The 17027-nt window shown below is 32.8% G+C and overlaps 2 long non-coding RNA genes across 3 annotated transcripts in view; both read left to right on the forward strand.

The window, feature by feature from the left end:
* Positions 1 to 14283, forward strand: part of LOC122295520 — a 90741-nt gene extending 76458 nt beyond the window's left edge. The window contains exon 4 of the long non-coding RNA XR_006238146.1: positions 13883 to 14283. This is a non-coding gene — a long non-coding RNA (uncharacterized LOC122295520). The remainder of the gene's footprint in view (positions 1 to 13882) is intronic.
* A 1579-nt stretch (positions 14284 to 15862) lies between these two features.
* Positions 15863 to 17027, forward strand: part of LOC122295674 — a 71293-nt gene continuing 70128 nt past the window's right edge. For both annotated transcript variants that reach the window (XR_006238220.1, XR_006238219.1), the window contains exon 1: positions 15863 to 16957. This is a non-coding gene — a long non-coding RNA (uncharacterized LOC122295674). The remainder of the gene's footprint in view (positions 16958 to 17027) is intronic.

Below are 17027 nucleotides of genomic sequence, written 5' to 3' on the forward strand. Positions count from 1 at the left end.
TTCTTTTTCAAGCTCAAGCTACATTTTATCCCGATCAGCATTTGATTCACCAATTCGTCCTGAATAATATGATTTAAAGAAAACGGGAAAGAGAAATCATTTTTAGCGAACTATATGCACAATACAATTTCAAAATGAGTTGGGAATTATAACAAAAGGAAAAATGAAGAAGAAAAAGAAACTTATTGCATATTCAAAAGACTCCCAAAGAACCTAATGTTCATATAGAAGGGATCCACATGTTGTTTCCACTTACAGAAGTGGATCCTTTTGAGGATTAGACATATTAAGCAACTGCGCCTGCCAAGAAAAGCAACATAACCAAAAATATTTAGAAATTACAATTCTAAATAGTATAAAAACATTATGGTAATCTAGGAGAAGAAAAGCACCGACTATTTGCAAGAAAACAAGGGAACGAGAAGGAAAGTGAAATTAAATGATAAACTGAAATCCAAAGAGATAAGTTCTTTATCCCCTACCATAACTGCAATCGCAGCAGCCATTAGTATGCTAAAAATGTTTGGATGAGAAGAAACAGTGTTTCTTGGGAAAGTTTGCTGAGAGTCGAAATTTTTTTCATAGAAAGAGACGTAGCCGTTTGAGCAAAAGGTACCGTTGATGATTTTTTGTTTTTTGTTTTTTTTTTCATTAAATGAGATCTTTGGAACACAGAGATTTGAGTTTCAAATTATTTCAGAAGCTGAGATAGCTTAATATCCTCTTACTGTCTATTTATTATTCTACAGTATATTTGAAATTTTTGTTTTTTTATAATTTTCTTTTAAGTACTTTTTTAACATATTTAATCATTAAAAAATTTTAAAAAATATGCAACTTTACTAATAATCATTTCCTTAACCATTACATAAAAGAGAATCAAAAAAATAAAAAAATTAGTAAAAGAATGGTAGAAGGGTAGTAAGCCTATAATTATTCTAGAACTAGGTGGTTTGGATTTCCGATTTTGCAGTATAGGATTTTTTCAATAGGACGGCGACATTGAAGCTAGTAATTACAAAGTTTTCATTCTTAGACCTAGTAACTACAAAAATAAGTCGTTCAAAGTGTCGGTTTGAATTGTCTAAGATTTTTATAATTTTTATTTTAAATATTTTATAATATTATATTCTAAGCAATTTGGACAGTTAGAAGAGATTATGTTAATCCACAATATTTAATATTGGGATTTACATTATCTAAGATATCTATGCTATATAGTCCAAGTGCTATATATCTCTTTTTAAGAATCAAGAGTGACAAGGTATAAGAAATTTTATGATTGACAAATCTTATTCATAAGTTTGATGAATCCAATCTTTCGTTAAAAATTAATTTCCTTATTAAAGAGTGGCGACTCTAGACTTTGAAAATCAATTTCTAAGGTGTTGCCAGAAGTCTTGGAAAATATATTTATCAAGGTGCGAGAGGGTAATGTTTCGTTTTGGTTTGATAAGTGGATGTCTAATGGACCTTTAGCTGTTTCAAACTCTATGGTCTCTTGTCCACAGTTGAAAGTTAAAGGCTGTTGGGTTGATAACGTTTGGGATGAGCGATTGTGAGAAAGCTTGGTTGGTTGCAATCAGGCAAGGGATATTATTGCTGCAGTTCCGGGTCGACGTGAAGGTAAGATTTGTTAATTTGGTAGCCAAGTAGTGATGGTAAGTTCTCTTTGTCTTCAGCGTGGGATGTGATACAAGTAAAGGGGCCTAAGTTGGAAGGAATGGAATGGATGTGGAGTAATCTTGGAAAGTGAGGTTTAACCGCCTCCCAGTACATGTTCATGTACAGTCCGTGGGTGTTCCTTTAGTTTCTCATTGCAATTGTTGTGGTTTGGGTGAGATAGAGGATCAAGATCATGTTCTAAATTCAGAAGATATAGCCAAAGAAATATGGAAGAGGGCGTTAGTGGCATTAGGTGTAAATTGCAAAGAGTTTACGAGTTGGTGGGGATGGGTTTGCTTCTGGTTTGTGTGTGCCAAGAAGTCATCTCAAAAGGGAGTGCTGATTAGGTTGATGCCAGTTTTAATCTCTTGGAAATTATGGAAGTGGCAGTGCTTAGCTAGGATGGAAGGGAGATGTGATTCAGTGGATAGTGTATGGTTGTCCGTTAAAACTTGGTTGCGATTAATTTCTAGGAAGCTTCTGAAGGTTGGGACTGCATCTTGCTTGGACCGTGCTATCCTTGAGGAACTTGAGGTACAAGTTTTGCTTAAAAATTTTCGTTGTCCTATGCAGATTTCTTGGAAGAGGCTAAGAGAAGGTTGGTTCAAGTTAAATGTTGATGGCTCTCTAGAGGTAACCCAGGCAGCCGTGGGGGTGGTGGAGTAGTGCAAAATGATAGAGGATGAGTGGTGGCAGCTTTTTCGGCAAATTTTGATTATGGTACAAATAATGAAGCTGAGCTTCGTGCATTATTTCATTGTTTATTGCTTTGTAGGGACCTGGACATAAGGAAGTTGGAGATTGAGTGCGACTCAATGTTGGTGGTATAGAGGATGGAAATATTTTCTTTTACAGTTTGGTATTTATGGGATTTTTGGAAAGAGCTTATTAAGATTATTCATGACTTCGATTACACATCAGTTTAGAGAAAGTAATAAAATAGCAGATTTTTTAGCAAAGTGGGAGGAGGGGATGAATTGTACATACATCGATACTGATGATTTGCCCCTCCATTTAAGAGGTTTGATTAGATTGGATTATCTTGGCTTGCCTAGCTTTAGGAAATAATGTTTGGGTGGGGTTCACCTTTGTTGCAGGTGTTTAGTATTTTGTTAGTAAGGCTTAGTGGTTTATATGTAGTTTTCTTTTGTTAGGTTTTTCCTCCACCATAATTGAGAGTTGTTTTCAATAAAGTTTTGGAGGTGCTGTACTCCTTTAAAAAAAAGAGTTAACTTTATGCAATATAATTTTATTGTTTTTTATTACGTGTTAGAATCAAAATCACATAAGACTAAAATCAATAAAATTTTAAAAAAAAATGATTTGTACAAATTCAGGATGCTATGCAATCCTTTTGAAAAAAAAAAAAAAACTATTAAAATACACATTTTTCTAAGTAGGTTTTACTTTTTTTTAAATATTCTTTTGGAGTAAGTGCAACTTATATTTAGCAATACTCATATTTTATCATTTATAACAAAAAACACATTATATTAGGTGGTCCAAACTAGACGCAGTGCGTAAATAAGTTTTTCACCTTCCAATAAGAGGGTGATACGTATGTAAAAATAAATCCAAATCAACTCTCTTTTCCTCAGTCTAAGTTCTCTCTCTTTGTCCACTCTCTCCCTCCTGACTACAAGTCGAAATCCATGTCTTTGTGGGGACTCTCTCTCTTTCTTCTCTCTCCCTCTCTACTCAAGCCAAAATTGAGACCCTTTTTCTTAACAACCTGCATGATTTGTTTTATCAAGTAACTTTTGTCAATGACTCAACTTATCTTCAAGAATTTATTTGTAAAACATGTTCAATTTGTTGTAATAATGACCAATAAAGAGATATAAGTTGCGAAATACCTATACTTCCTCATAAGAATTAAGAAGATCCTCCCATGCAGGCACAAAGTTTAGCTTTCAAATACTCTAGTTGTTATCCTATTTTTAGCATCTCATTAGACATGAGATCTCTATTGACCTTTTTAATGGTACAACAAAGAGTTATATACATGACACAGATAATTTTTGTTTGCATTTCTCAAAGATGAAAAGGAACAAGAAATAAAAAAGATATAAATAAGAAAGAAAGAAAGAAAGATAGATAGAAAGAAAGTAGAGTCAATCCAAAAGACTTATAACAGACTTATTTTGGATGTTGTGGGCACGATTTGAGATGAGAGAGAGGCGACGACGAAATGGTTCCGAGCTTAGAGGAGAGAGAGGCTACAAGTTTGAGATGAGATAGAGAGAGTGACTGTAGAAAGGAAGAGAAGAGCTGATGAGAGAGAGAGAGAGAGAGAGAGAGAGAGAGAGAGAGAGAGAGACTCCAGGAGGGAGAGAACGAAAAAGTAGATTCTTTCCTCATTCTACCGTGAATAATGGATACCACTTATGTGTCTAATTTTTATCCAATTTGAAGTTTTTCTCTTTTATAAAATCTCACCCACTCCAATCTAAACACTCAAATAATCATATTCATTTTCATTTTCACAATCCAACTATCTATAATATAATAATCTCATGTGTACATAGATGGTAACATCTTATATTTAAATAAAAATGTCATATGTACAATCAATAAAAATTCCATATCTATATATAATATTATAATCTCAAATGTGGGACAAGAAATAATAAAATACTAGTTTGAAATAGCTACAATTCTTTTCATATATGGAATGTAAGATGAATTTATTATAACTAATATTTTATATAAAAAGCATTTAGCTAATTCAATGTGGGCTCAATTTAATCAACATTCCATAAAATATGAAGAGCACTGACATTTAGCTAATCCAACGCTAGTGCTTGAATGTACTTGTTGTACTTTCTATAATCATCTTTAGTTAAAAAAATATTATATTTACCATTTTGTTACTTGGTCGTGTTTTTTTGTAAGTTTTTTTGCAATTTTATGTAAGATTTTCTCAGCCTCTTTGTCAAATAGCACCGACGATGTTGATCTCAAATTATCAATCGGTTGCATATTTATCCGATACCTAAATAATTACCAAAACACTTAGTAAATAAGCTACACATTAAATTAAATATAAATGTTCACGTGTGTGTTTGTGCAAATGAATGTATACACATAATTTGTTTTGTAAAATTACTTTGGTACAATTAGTTTTGGTTCTACCTTACATTGTTCACACCAAGAAGATCCTTCAATGAATTTACTTTTGTTTTGCATATAAGGCATGAACTATAATACCATCAAAATTTAATGTCTATTTTTACAACTTTACATAAGCACATGACTAATAATTCCTACAATATTAAATTGTTATTAATTATTATAAAAAGTGTATAAACTTAAAAAATAGTATAGTGTATTAAATTGAAAACACAAAATCAATACGTTTGACTCTACAGATCCATTCGAGTTCTTTAAATTTAGAAATTTTTTTCTATTGTGGAATGGAAGTTCTATATTAGATATCACCGGTTGCTCTGGTTTCAAGGTTTTGACTTCCATTCGTGAGACATTCTGAAATCTAATTCATTCAAAATATGTTAATAGATATAATTAATATGATACTGATTCATTATTTAGAGAATAAAAAATAATAAATGTTATTATTACTTATCCAAATTCAATTTCAATAATATAAATGCTACCTCTAAAAATGTCTTGACTATTGTCGAGGTAACTACCACCACAGATGGTTCTGGATTATTTTAAAAAAAATCATCTTTAATTTGCGTTATGGTAGTCCCCCATAAAGTGGTATATTTGTTCCTAAAATTTATAATGCGTGAATTAGACATTTTTATATGTAATATTATTAAACAGTAAATTAATTTATCTATGATGTAACATGAAATAGAATGTACATACTCTTCTAATAGTAATTGAATTGTCCATAGCATGACAGGATGACCCTTTGAATTTCTCTTCTCTACAGCTCCCACATATTCTAATCTTCCAATTACATTTGATAAATATCCGAAGACATAACATGATGTTTAAATTTAAATAGAACTTTAGTCTAAATTTTATGTATGAGAGATGATAATCTTTCATCATATAGAAAATAGAATTTAAACTTAAACTTCATATATGAGATGATAAGATTTTATTATATAGAAATTCTAGTCAAGTATGTAGGGTCAGCAACATTTTGACATAGTTTCATAATTTGTAAAGTCAAACTAGAATTTAGGTACTAATTGACTAAATCCATTAAGCTTAGAGACCAAAGTTGATGATGCAAAGAGAATCTTATAATTCGTAGGCACTGGACGATACTTCCCTTTACATTCTTTAACAATAAATTTTTTATTACATATGTAAACCCTTCATTCAACAAAGATCAAAATCACTTAACCATATTTTTCCTTATACTTGTATGAATTAGAGTTCCCTTTCAAATAGAAATGAGAAAATATATTAGCTAAAATTAAGTAGGGTCTAAATAAATGTAAAAAGCAGGTATGAAAAAAAAATCGAAAAGCAACTTAAATTGACATCTGTTAGTATCAAGTCAAAGCTAAAAAGGTCGTGTTGATTTGCTATATTTGTTGCATCCCACATTCGTAATAGTCTAACTTCAATGTTCAATGATTCATTTTCAAATGATAATTTATTCAAAGGTGTGCAATCCATATTCACCTCAGTCAATCATACCTAAACAAAATTTAAATTAAAACATGTTAGAAAAAAATGCAAATTATTATTCATTGGAAGTATAAAAATATATAAAGTTAACAAAACAAACAAATTTAACTGAAAAATAAATGACAATTAAATACTTTTTGGCAGGTTGTTGAAGATTTCATTATATACAATATTTTCTTTTACAAAAATGACCATCGTAGCCTTTTTTTGTGATAAGAATTTTTAATCATTCTCTTCTCTTAACTCTAGAGATTGCGACATATAGTAGACCATGACTAAAACTGGTTTTTCAAGAAAAAGCCTGACACTTTCTAATGTTTCACCTTGACTTTTGTTGATTATCATTGCAAAGCATTTAGAGATTGGAAATTGTCTTCTCTTCATTATAAAATACAATTTTGAGTCGGAAGGAGATAAAATGATGTGAGAAATAGATACTTTTTCCCCTACATGCATTCCGGTCATGATTCGTGCCCCAACAACCCATTTTGATAACCGAGTAACTATAAGTCGAGTGCCATTGCAATGACCATTACTCTGATTTAAATTCTGAAGTAACATTAATAGTGCCCTACTTTCAATCTCAGTCCATTATTTGGAATATCGGGAAATTCCAAAGAATTTAAAAGTTCTACTGGAAACATTGTTTGTTGGTCTGTAATATTGTCTCTGGCTTTACATATCGAATCGGCATTGAAAAATACTTGTTCATCTAAATCGATGAGCTGATCTATCATGTAGTCATTGATATCCTGAACAAAATCATTGGTAGGTGCTAGAGTTGATCTTTCTCTCAACTATCTAGAATTATTACATTTGCCTATCAAATTTGGATAAGCAGCATTTACGATATTGCCAATAGGATGATTATTAGATTGAACAATTAAATCAGGTGGTATCGCAATCATTCCTCGACTTTCGACACAACTTAAGTCATTGTCACCAATACTTAAGATCCAATGTGCAAAATCTCTTGTAGCAATATCTCCCATATCTTGGTCGAGTCTCATATTTTAAGTCATTGTAAAAACTACACACATCCTCTATGATGAATATCTATTAATAGTTGCCTCAACTATTTGTTCTCTTTGACCTTTGGATACGATTGGTAATATTTGACAGAAATTACCGCCGAGAACTTCCCCCCAAATGGTTTTTCTACATTATTTAAGTTGGTAAATTGTAAAATATCTCTTAATGAACAATCCATAGCTTCAAAACAATTCCGATGAGCCATAGGAGCCTCATCCCAAATTTTGAGACTGGTTCTTACCATTAATTCCCCAACTTGAGAGCTCTGTTTAAATAAGCAAGTTGAATTATTTGACACATTAATTGGTATTTGAAATCTTGAATGAGCAATTTGACCACCAAGCAATAATAGAGCTGCAACTCCGAATGAAGCAACTGCAAGTACTAGTTCCCTATCTCAACATAATCAAAATATCAACGTGTTCCAAAGATAAGTTTTTCCTATATCACCATGTTCGTATACAAAATAAAAACCACCCTTTCACCATTCACAGACTCAATGACAGAGTCATATATTCTCCTCTATTCAACATTAAGATTAACAAATAACTTGTAATGTTCCTCATTTAACCCAACCCTATTACAGTCTAACTCCTCTTGTAACAATCTGTTATTATTTTCCCCAATTAGTAATACATCTAGATACACCATATTTTCAAACTCTCTTAACAATCTTCCATTTCTTACCAACAACTATTCAATTTCACAAAAGTGCATAGTTTTTTTATTTGTATCTCAATAAGATGCAAGTGAAAAAGAAAAACTCTTCCTTGGCGATGAAGAATGTCTTCAGATAACAACTCATAGTTAGCAATCCATTATTTATAAGGATCCATAGCCTCACAAAAAATTAATATTGTGACAAACAATTCACGCAATTGCTTTCCAGATGCCCATTGTGAAGCATGATTTAGAGCTTCATGCCATTCCTTATCATCAAGTAAACCAAGGGCATAACATGTTGACTTGAGATATGGGTACAATATGTTATCTATTGTTCTTATTTTTTCAAAAGATCGAGCTCCTTTAACTATATTAAGAAGTATGTGTAAATAAAATCATTCACCACTTCCAGGATGTGAGTAATATATTCGGCCTACACATCGTCCTTACTTTCTCAAATTCCATTCCTTGTCTCCATTATTACAAACCCATTCGGATGGAGAACTAGAATATGTTAAATTTCTTGCTTCCTCATACATAGCATTTGAATGCTCATTTTCAAGATGAAAACTTAGTCTCTCCACTGCCGGTTCACAATAATGAATGTCAAACCGAAATATTCTCCAACATGCTTCCGTTGCAGATACATATCTACAATCTAAATACGATTTAATCATATTAATATTAGTAACATATTGTGATCCTATAGAACCATTTATATGAAGATTTTCTTCTAGAATTACAATCGCACGGTCAGGTCCTTTATTTTTGTATTTGAACAAATACTTAATAGATATTGAACGATTGCACCATTCTACATTTATATGCGCTTGATATTTCACCATTAGGTTCATGTTGTAAGGAACAATAAATCTGTTGTCCAACTTAACACCATTCATTTCAATATACATACCGAGATCATCTCTTCTCCTATATACTGCAAATCCATCTTCATCAATTGACGTCTCCCTATTAAATTTGTTCGAAAAAATTTTACTAGTTATTAATCATACAACTTATTGTTGGATTTATAAATCCACATGGACCATGAACCATATATTGGGATCTTCATTAACACCTGGGATCTTTACGGATATTTTTCTATCTATTTCAGTCTGAGTTGGATGCTTGTCATCATAATGTAAAAAAAGCAATATATGTGCATGAGGTAGTCCTCTCTTGGTATTCAATAGTGTAGATAACTATACACACAATATAAGTCTAGTTAGATATGCACATATATGTCTAGTTTAAGATACAAATAAATATAATAAATGATAAAAATTATTGTCAGCAAGCAACCTCCCTAAGTGTTGGCCATGTTTTAAGTCATGTAGAAGTTGATTGAGTTTAATTTTAAAAACTCTTATGACTGTATCTGGTCGATCCTTTGCTTTTTGTCTAGGGCTCTTAGACAGAAAAGTTTCAATTTCTGTCAATTTTGCATTGCATGTGAATGTTATATTGGCCACCTACAAATGGCCTTTACATCTTGATAATTCTCAACCATATATCTTGGGCTTCTTGTGAATTTGAAGGTAATACAATTCTCTTTCCAATAGATGCAGCAGTTGTATCTCCTCTCAAAACTGCATTTCTCAATCCACTATATAACTCAACCCTTAATTTATGTTCGTTTCTTCTCACCCACATCAGCCGGGTTTCTTTAATACATGTGTATGCATTAAGAACAAATTGTTGGCATAAACGATTGTCATATATTAATGTGTCCTTCTCCTTCACGTTCTTGCAATTTATATGCATAATATTCCCTCATAGTAATGAATTCCTTCTTTTTTTATGTACTTCTATGATCAGTTCTACGTAAAATACCAAGCATAAATCCATCTTCTTCATATGGAAAAAGAAGAGGATACTGTAATGCCATATATGATGGATGCAACTCATTAATCATTTTCAATCCACCTCCTTTATATTGGACAACAATATCCCGATGAGCATCCTCAATATTACCAATGTCACCAATAATAATTGCAGCAATCTCATAACAATTGGGTAAATTATGTTATATTCCATCTTTTGTTCTTGAACTAATAAGACGTAATCCCATTTTATGAATATTATTATCTGAGAAACGGTCCCTTACCATACGAAGACCTTTCACCAATCCATTCATTTCATTAAGTATTTGGACCAATGCAGTAAGAATTGATGATTCAATATTTTTATTAGAGGTGTTGTGATTCAATACACTCATTCAATTTTCTACTTCATTCTCAGTGTCATAGAAATATAACTATGCAAATTGAGGATTTGAATCATTTATTGGATGTAGGGTTCCAATTTTATGATGAGTTTGACCATTAACTCGAAAGATGTAAGGACCACCTCCATCATTGATATTCTTGTCTACATTTCCACCCGTTGAAGTCATAGCAAGGACGATATTATAACTTTGTATTTGTGTCCTAAACTTTTATTAACATTGCCCACCCATAGGACTTAACAGTTCTTCTAAGAGAGAAGGTGGCATCTTAAATAAAGGTAACAAAACTTGACCCTCCATACAATAGAGAAATTCTCGGTTGAGTGGGCATCCTTGATTTTTGAGTTCTTTCTTCATACCATAATATTGCTTTACGCTACTCACATTCATAACATGGAGGATCAAAATTCCAAGGCTCTGTATATTTTCCTGGAACGTAGAAAACAAAACCAAAAAGCATCATTACTATTAATCCTATTGTGAAAAATGATGTCATTATACATGAATTATGTAATTAAGTCATTTACTTGGTAGTTCGTCAGTTTTACTATTTCTGCTTCGTTTACCATCAACACACATTCTTGTTCCACTTCCTATATCATCCATTATCGTTCGTCTACTACGTCGCACAAGTATGTCATTACTTATACTGTCACTACTTTGTTCACCATCATGACACATTCTTGCTCCACTCCTTATATCATTTACAATCGTTTGTCTTCTATGATATACTAGTCTAGCATTTTGCATTTTTAGTTTTATTGAAGAATAGAAATGGTCACCTCAAAACTATTAATCTAATTCAAATAAAATATACATAAATGGCAGACCTCTTTCACATTAATTTTATAATCCAAGAAAAAAGAGACGAAAGAAATAGTATACCTATTAAAAAGAATGCAAGAAATCACTCAAACGGAACGCCTGAAAAGGCCCTGAACGAACGTTTGACAACCTTCAGATGTGGTAGAGATTTACTTAAAAAGAGAATGATAAAGAACATCCGTCGTTATTGGAGAGTGAAAAAAATGAGTAATCAGTATAAAAGGTACGTGTTTGAAGCTTTAGAAATACGTGGTTATATATTTTCTTTAATTTGCACCGCTTGATGTTTGGTTCTTCAATTTCCTTTTGCACCGCTCGACATTTTGGACCTTTTTTTTTAATTTTATTTCGTTGCCTTTTTTGGTGCCATTTGATCTGCAAATTAAAATAAAAATTAAATGGTTTGGCAAATTGAAATAAATGGGTTGGTGGATTCCAACCCTGTTTTGATTGGTTATTAATTCCTGATTTTATTGCCCTTTTTCAGTTCCATCTCAAGTATCAAGTGTAAATAAACGGTTTTTTATGTCAATTTTTGGGGAAGGAATCCAAGGTTTTCCCTTTTTTGGTTTAAATAAATAAAAGTGTGGTGTGTGGACTTATTTTTAGAATTTTTCAATTTTAAATAGGGAAGACTAGATGTTAATTTCCAACCAAAGATTGGATTCACGAAACTCATGAATAAGATTTGTTCATCATGCATTTCTTCATGAGCTTTGCTACACATAATCTCACACACCACACTTCTTAAACTAATTGGATTTTTCTACTCATTCTTCATATAAAAAACATTTGGTAAAAGAAAACAAAAAGTGTGGTGTGTGGGTTTATGTTTAGAATTTTTCTTTCTCCAAAGTCAATCACACAATTGGATGAAAATTTTTATATCTCGTCACTCTTAACACGCATTTATCAATATTAAATATTGTGGATTAACATGCATTTATCTCTTCTAACTGCCTACTTCTGCGATGTAGATAATACAACAAAAATCTTATGTGCAATCATTTTTAAGGTATTCTTTCGTGCATTTCACTGATGTGATTGGTTGTGTATTAAAAAAAATTGATCCAACCAATAATATCAATAGAGTGCGCAGAGAGCACGTAAAAATGAATGTATGTAGCATTGCTCATAATACAAATCCCAATGTTTGTAATTTGAATCAGAAATACTTTGGGAGCCAAATTTGGGTCTGGAAGAAGTGTCCCGAATGGATTTTTTATTTATTTAGTAATTAATGAAATTTATTTATTAATGTTGTGAATTTTTTATTTATAAATAAATATTTAAGATTATGAAAAAAGGAAAATGCTATGTCCCTACGAATTTTTTACCAAAATTCTCCACCGACTGACTCAGCTGCTGCCAGGTGGATATTAAAAAAATAAAATAGAATAACGAACTGAAAATCTCCAATCTCCCTCGTCTTCCTCATCTCTACGTACAAAACCTGAAATTTTTATTTTTCCAATCTCTCTCATCTCCACCCACGAATCCTGAAAATTTTATCTCCAATCTCCCTCATCTCCCTCATCTCCAAGCCTAAAATTTTTTTCTCCAATCTCCCTCTTCTCCAGCTACGAACCCTGAAAATCGAAAATCCCTAATCTGCCTCATATACCTCATCTCCACCTAAGAACTCGAGAATCTCCCTCATCTCCCTGAACCACGAACCCTCGCCTGAACATATCCCCGAGCCATCTTGTCTCCCTCGAGGCATCCTCTCAACATCTGATCTAAATTTCTGCCTATCAAACTTGGATTGAGCGGAGACAGAAGAGTGCAAAGTGTCTTCAGCAGCAAATTTCTACTGGCAGCGAATTTCTGTAAGCAATCTCTCCTAGCTAGGTGATTCTTTGTTTTTTTTAGTTTCCATCATTCTTGGAAAGTTTCCTCGATGAATCTTGTTCACTCAAAGTTTTTGCCTTCAGTTTTTTGGTTTTTGGTTGTTGATTGGGCGATATTTGAGAAATCAAGCTTTCCTTTATTATTTCAGTTGGCTTCTTTTTTAAAAAAAATAAAAATAATGTCATCTGAGTTTTATTTAAATATCGCAACCCATATACTGAAAGTATACATAAGAGAATACCTAGTTAAGGAGTGGAATGGGAATAGGAATTCAAAATACGAAAGAAGAAAAGCTAGTATTGCTATGGACAGTTGACCAGCTATACAGAGATTTGAGGATAGAGGTTTTTAGCTCTTATAATGTTCTCTCTCAGCTTTCCTTATTTTAAGTTGTAAATTAGGCATGCGTTTTTTATGGTTGGTTGTGTGGTAGATGTGAATTTCATTATTTTCAACTCTGAATGTATTTAGTCCTATTGTAGTTTGAGCTGGTGCAGGGTTTCAAAACCCTCCAAATGATGGCTCCCATTTCTCACATTATCGCATATTCTTATAAGAACCGGCTTGATTGAATGATCCATGATATTGCATTCCCAATGTGATTGTAGGTTCCTGTGCCTGAGAAACCACACAAAGAGGATTTGTCAAAAATTTAGGAATGGAAATGGAGTGTGAAAAAGGCAAAGAAGATTAAGTTAGAGAGGCATTCTCAACGATGTGATATTAAACTTAAACTTTCTGCAAGATCTCCATTTCTTATATCCTGAGCTTAATAAAAAAAATTGGAATTCTTTTGAAACAATGATAAGTCCATGGATTTACTTGCTAATCTATTGAACTCTTGATATTGCATATGGTGCCACCCAAAAGGGAAAAAAGGCCTTTGTGTGTAAACTTTTTTATATATTTTTGTCTAGACTTTGGCTGACAGTTGTGTCCAAGAATGTGCTTTTCCTCTCCTGACTCTTAATATTGACCAATATGCTTTTCCTACTCACATAGGTGGCTTGGAAAATGAGAGATGAGGAGGGCTTTTACCATCCCCACAATGTGGATTTCCGTGGCTAAGCATACCCAATGCATACACATTTGAATCATTTGAGTTTCGATCTCCATCAAGGAATGCTTGAGTTTGCCCAAGGGCAACCTTTAGGGAAGTCTGGCTTACACTGACTGAAGATACATTTAGCAAACCTGTATTCAGGTGGTGTTGAGAAGCTATCACACGATGGACGTCTATGGGCACATGGGTTAAAAGTATTTTTATGCTTTGGGTAGTTCTGAGATGTACTTTAATATTGACATGTAATGGATGGGCAGTTTTATGGTTTGGGCATTTCTTGTTGTAAATTTGTAAAAATTTTACTTTTGAGAATGAATGGACAGTTTCAGATTTTTGTATATCTCCACATGGCAATTTCGACTTCAATTTTTACAGGATACCTTGAAAACTTATTCTGGTTGTGAATTTGTAAATATTTTGCTTTTAAGAATGAATGGATAGTTTCAGATTTTTGTATACCTCCACATGGTAATTTCAGCTTCACTTTTTACAGGATACCTTGTAAACTTCTTCTAGTTGTGAATTTGTAAATATTTTACTTTTGAGAATGCATGGATAGATTCAGATTTTACAGTATACCTTGTAAACTTATTCTGGTTGTGAATTTGTAAATATTTTACTTTTGAGAATGAATGGACAGGTTTGTATTTTTGTATACACATGACAATTTCTTCATCTTCAGTTTTTACAAGATACCTTGTAAATGCATTCCATCACAAAATTGTGCAATTACAAGATATTGCACTAAGTCCATTAGTACAAAAATGCATTATAGGAAATTGCACTAAGCCTATTACAGGAAGTAGCTTTACACGATTCAATATTACATTACAATAACTTAATGGACCCAAACACCACCACATACTTCAATAATTTCTACCAAAATTGCACTGCAATAATTTCCACCAAAACATACTCCAATAATTGTGTCTGAACACAATCATTTCCACCAAAACATACTTGCTAATCACCACCATTTATATTTGTCCTGATAATCATCCTGATCCGAGAGATGCAATTGAGATGGTTGGACGTAAAGAAACAAAACTTAGTAAGAACAACAATAAAAAAAATTAGAAAACAACATGAGTGTCTCACGTTGACACTACTTGCAATGGAGGAGCAGTCGCTCCAATACCCAAATAATCTGTTGTATATACTTGCTTGTGTGTATACTATAGGCAAAAAAAAAAAAAAATGTTGTGTCAAAACCAACAAAATGTAAGGTCATAATGTGTCCAATGAGCAGTACAAACTTGATTTTTTATATTTCTGCAAATGTTTACTTGTGAAGGAGCAGCAATCACTCTAATTCCCAAATAATCCGTCGTGTATACTTGTCCGTGTGTATACTATAGGCATAAAAAAATAGTTTCAAAACTATCAAAATGTAATAGTAGTACAAAATTTATTTTTTATATCGTACGAAGGTTTACTTGTGAAGGAGTAGTCAAAGGAGTAGAAAAAAATTCTGGTGCATGTGTCCAAATTTGATTTGTTATATCCTGTAGCAATATACAATAGCATTATTCACATACACAACATCAAAATATAAACAAAATATACAAATTGCTGTGACAACAAAAAACCACCAAAGGAAGTACCTGGGTTTGAGGAGATGCATATTGTGTGCCGCTCACATTGTATTGATCTGCTCTCCAGGGAAACAGTAGAAAATATACAAGCAGAAGGAAACAACAAGTGATCTCCTATGAAGAAAATAATATATATTTTTGTAGATTTTAAAATTAACTAATTTAAATATATGCTAATGCCATTGCTTTTGATTTAGTACTGTATATATATTAATGATGAGATTTCGAGTACTCTTTCGGATATTGAAAGGCCACAATTGTAGCAGTTAAATAGAGAAAAATAATGAAAATTTTTTTTGTAGCCGTATTCTTCTGTGACTGTAGCAACTTCCATGAAAAAATAATAAAAAAAAAAAATTACTTGTTCTGAGCTTCCAAATGAGAATAACTTCAAACCGGATGTGGTGTGAAGAGAGAGTTTACACCCTCTAATGATCGGGCGACACATCACAGTTCTAAAAATATTAAAATAAAATCAATCTCAGGTGATTTTTCAATACAATCTTCTCTCTCCCCAGTCTTCCTTCAGTCTCCCTCCCCTCGATCCATTGCAGCCTTAAGCAAATAATTAGCAAATGGGTCCACCCGAAAAAACCTTAGAAACCCACCAGTACGCACAAAACAAAACACACTTTACCCATGGCCGCATTATCCAATTTCGGGCATCTCGCTGCCTTAAGTTTCTTCATTTTGTTCTTGGAATCATTGTTCAGTAACTAGCCTCTCCTTTTCAAATTTGAATTTCAAATTCAACGTCTTAATTTCAATATTTCCAGAAGACTAGCAGTATCTTCTGCTCTCTCTCTCTCTCTCAAAAATACTTCCACTTGATATAATTTCCTGGGAGCAGATAAGGGCGATGATGATGGAAATGATTAGTATTACTTGGACGATGAGCTCGTGCCGTGGAATGTGAGCGATAAGGTCGGGAGGCAGAGGATGAGGAAGTTGGGGAAGAGGGCGTTTCCATAGATGCACAACTCCAAGAGGTCTCCTTATCTGTTTGTGACGCCTGGTTGTATGCGTGGAAAGCATGGTCTGGGTTTGACTTGGCTTAGTTTATCTGGTTGCTGTGTAATTCACTTGTTATCTTTCATTGTCGATGAAGATCATTAACTTTTAATGGAAAACTTGATTGGTTATTAAAAAAAAAAAAAAAAAAAGCACGGCCAGTCTGTAAATACTGAAGGTTGAACGAAGAGCTCAGTAGAATTCTTCCACAATTGGAGATGATGCGGAAAAGGAAATCTGAGAGAGGAAATCAATTCCTAGAAGTCCAAGAGAAGATACAGAACATCTCAAACGAGATCTACGGATCCACAGGGTATACTTATTTCATCCATGTTGGTAGTAGATGAACGTGATTTGTCTTTGAGAAAGCTTGAGGAGTTGCACAGAGAGCTGCATGAACTTCTGAAGGTGAAGGTTGAATTATATTTCAATATTTTCTCATTCCCGTTTCATTTATGGTTCTGCCTATCATTGCGCT

The sequence above is a fragment of the Carya illinoinensis genome, chromosome 15 (assembly GCF_018687715.1).
Source record: "Carya illinoinensis cultivar Pawnee chromosome 15, C.illinoinensisPawnee_v1, whole genome shotgun sequence".
NCBI lineage: Eukaryota > Viridiplantae > Streptophyta > Magnoliopsida > Fagales > Juglandaceae > Carya > Carya illinoinensis.